Consider the following 3,954-nt stretch of genomic DNA (forward strand, 5'->3'; position numbering starts at 1 on the left):
GGTTTTCTCAGGGTATATGCCCAGTAGTGGGATTGCTGGGTAGTTCTATTTTTAGTTTTTTAAGGAACCTCCATACTGTTCTCCATAGTGATTGTATCAATTTACATTCCCACAATTTATTTTTAATGAATGGAAAAGCTTTCCATATAGAAAAGCAAAGTAGATACATGTGATTTTATGTAAGTTTTGTATCATCTGACTCCGGGAAAATCTTTTGCTTGACTGAAAGACTGATGGCTCCAGGTGGTACTGGGTGACCATGCCTATAATCCTCGTGGCCGACAAGAGAGAGCAACAAGGAGAAAGGAGGTCAGGGAATGAAGAGAGGAAGCCTTGCGAGGCAGAAACTATGAGAGTGAGAGTGCAAGCTCCCACCTGCACCGAAACAGGCAGAGTGCCTAGGGCCAAGGGCAGAATTCTTTTTTTTTTTTTTTTTTGCGGTACGCGGGCCTCTCACTGTTGTGGCCTCTCCCGTTGCGGAGCACAGGCTCCGGACGCGCAGACTCAGCGGCCATGGCTCATAGGCCCAGTCGCTCCGCGGCATGTGGGATCTTCCCGGACCGGGGCGCGAACCCGTGTCCCCTGCATCGGCAGGCGGACTCTCAACCACTGCGTCACCAGGGAAGCCCCAGAGGCAGAATTCTTTAACAGCAGAAACTCTCCCACCCACCCTACAAACATACTCAATAACATTCTGTGTATTACTTCTTCCCTTCCTTGAAATCCCTTCAATGGAATGTCTGTTTGCATTCTCATGCCGGGGGTTGCAGATGGACGGACAAGCAGGCCGTGGAGAGTAAGCACATAAAAGAGGAGCCACCTTTGATTATCTTTTTTACCAGTTTCTTGGTTTCATTTTAAAACTGCTTTCTCTGGTAAAAGAAACAAAAAAACTTACATGCTATCTAATATATATGTATATATATATATTCAGATCAGCCAAATCACCCCTGGCCATTAAAGGAGAGACAGCCGTTATGGTCAGATCGCCCTCACATCCTCAGTGCCTGTTTTTGTAGGAACCTTCCATGAATTCTCTGCTCTTCATTTATGACCATGTTTTCCAAATGTATAGTGTCTACAAAAGGTAGGAAAAGTTTCGGACTTACGATAATAATACTCAGTATTGGCAGTACCCACACTCAGCCCTTCATTGCTCATTGCTTTTCTTACTGACCGTGGAGTTTGAGGGTAACAGGGGAGGACCTTCAAGAGACAGAGGAGGGCTTCCCTGGTGGCACAGTGGTTGAGAGTCCGCCTGCTGATGCAGGGGACACGGGTTCGTGCCCCGGTCCGGGAGGATCCCACATGCCGCGAAGTGGTTAGGCCTGTGAGCCAAGGCCGCTGAGCCTGCGCATCTGGAGCCTGTGCTCCGCAATGGGAGAGGCCACAACAGTGAGAGGCCCGCGTACCACAAAAAAAAAAAAAAAAAAAAAAAGATGACAGAGGAGTGAGACACGGAGATCACCTTTCTCCCCAAAAATACATCAAAGATACATCTACATGTGGAACAACTCCTACAGAACACCGACTTAACACTGGTAGAAGACCTCAGACTTCCCAAAAGGCAAGAAACTCCCTATGTCTGTGGCCATGTGGCTGACAGGGTCTTGGTGCTCCGGCCGGGTGTCAGGCCTGAACTTCTGAGGTGGGAGAGCCAAATTCAGGACATTAAGCCACCAGATCCAACCTGGCCCTATGTAATTTCAATTGGCGAGAGGTCTCCCAGAGATCTCTGTCTCAATGCTAAGACCCAGCTCCACTCAATGACCAGCAAGCTCCCATGCTGGACACCCCATGCCAAACAACTAGCAAGACAGGAACACATTCTCACCCATTAGCAGAGTGGCTGCCTAAAATCATAAGGTCACAGACATCCCAAAATACACCACCGGACATGGTCCTGCCCACCAGAAAGACAAGATCCAGCCTCATCCACCAGAACACAGGCACCAGTCCCCTCCACCAGGAAGCCTACACAACCCATTGAACCAACCTTACCCACTGGGGGGCAGACACCAAAAACAATGGGAACTACGAACCTGCAGCCAGCAAAAAGGAGACCCCAAACACAGTAAGTTAAGCAAAATGAGAAGACAGGTGTCCGAGTGCCAGTGGAAGCTGAAGGGGCTGGAGGTGGCCAAGGGCAAGGGCAGCTGTAACGGTTGCAGGCTAAGGCACAGCAGCTGCGCAAGGAGGAGCAGAGCTGGGAGCAGAAGCTAGAGGAGATGTGCAAGAAGGAGAAGAGCATGCCCTGGAATGTGGACACGCTCAGCAAGGACGGCTTCAGCAAGAGCATGGTCAATACCAAGCCTGAGCAGGCGGAGGTGGAGTTGGAGGAGGTGAGGGAGCAGAAACACAAAACCTTCATGGAAAAGTATGAGAAGCAGATCAAGCACTTCAGCATGCTCCACTGCTGGGATGACAGCCAGAAGTACCTGTTGGACAACGTCCACCTGGTGTGCAAGGAGACCGCCAACTACCTGGTTATTTGGTGCTTTGACCTAAAGGCGGAGGAGAAATGTGCACTGATGGAGCAGGTGGCCCACCAGACCATTGTCATGCAGTTCATCCTGGAGCTGGCCAAGAGCCTGAAGGTGGACCCTCGTGCCTGCTTCTGGCAGTTCTTCACCAAGATCAAGACTGCCGACCGTCAGTACATGGAGGGCTTCAATGACAAGCTGGAGGCCTTCAAAGACTGCGTGTGGGGCCGGGCCAAGCTGCACATCAAGAAGGTCATGAAGGAGTACAAGGAGGAGGAGTGAAAGCAGCAGCTTGGCTGAGCAGCCTGGACCCCATCGAGGTATACGAGTCCCTCCCTGAGGAACTCCAGAAATGCTTTGAGGTGAATGATGTGCAGATTCTACAAGATGCTGTCAGCAAGATGGATCCCACCAACATGAAGTACCACATGCATCATTGCATCAACTCCAGCCTCTGGATCCCCAACTCCAAGTCCAATGAGGCCAAGGAGGAGGAGGAGACGAGTCCCAGGGACCCTTTGCTGGAAGCCTCCAAGCCAGGTGATGAGAAAGATGTCAGCACATGACCCACCTCAGCTGCTGCCTGACTGCCTGCAGGTCCCTGTGTGCCCCTTTTCAGAAAACAAAAATAGACACCAACTCCCTAGCTCCTGGCTTCCTCCACTTTTGCTGCTCCCCCACCTAGCCTGTAGGGGCCTGCCCAACCTCTCCACCACCGCCATACCCCCAGTGCTCATCCAAGTCTTTACTTTGAGTCAAGGGACTTCACTGCCTGCATCTCTCCCAACTTCAGCATTATGCAAAAGGCTCAGGGATCCAGGGACGGGTAGAGGTTGCCAGCCTGGTCCATGGGGTAGGGATGGGGTTCCCAGCAGAGGGGCTTGCTCCAGTCACTGTGGGCTATGTTTTCACTGTTCATCCACACTGAGTATTCTATATAGTAAACAGCAATTATCTTCGAATATACAACAGATGAAGGAGCAAAGTAAAAACTCACCAGACCAAACAAATGAAGAGGAAATAGGCAGTCTACCTGAAAAAGAACTCAGAGTACTGTTATTAAAGATATGCAAAATCATGGAAATGGAATGGAGAAAATACAATAAACATTTAACAAGGACCTAGAAGAACTAAAGAGCAAACAATAAAGAACAACAGAAAAATGAAATTAAAAATTCTCTAGAAGGAATCAATAGAAGAATAACTGAAGCAGATGAACGGATAAGTGACCTGGAAGATAAAATAGTGGAAATAATTACCACAGAGCAGAATAAAGAAAAAAGAATGAAAAGAATTGAGGACAGTCTCAGAGACCTCTGGGACAACATTAAACACACCAACATTCGAATTATAGGGGGCCCAGAATAAGAAGAGAAAAAGAAAGGGACTGAAAAAATATTTGAAGAGATTATAGTTGAAAATTTCTCTAATATGGGAAAGGAAATAGTCAATCAAGTCCAGGAAGTGCAGA

The 3,954-nt window shown here is 48.7% G+C and overlaps 1 pseudogene; it reads left to right on the plus strand.

Moving 5' to 3' along the window:
- Positions 1-2,088: 2,088 nt before the first annotated feature.
- Positions 2,089-3,049, plus strand: LOC125964294 (hsp90 co-chaperone Cdc37-like; annotated as a pseudogene).
- The last annotated feature ends 905 nt before the right edge of the window (positions 3,050-3,954 follow it).

This window comes from Orcinus orca, chromosome 4 (genome assembly GCF_937001465.1).
Source record: "Orcinus orca chromosome 4, mOrcOrc1.1, whole genome shotgun sequence".
In the NCBI taxonomy this organism is placed as follows: Eukaryota; Metazoa; Chordata; class Mammalia; order Artiodactyla; family Delphinidae; genus Orcinus; species Orcinus orca.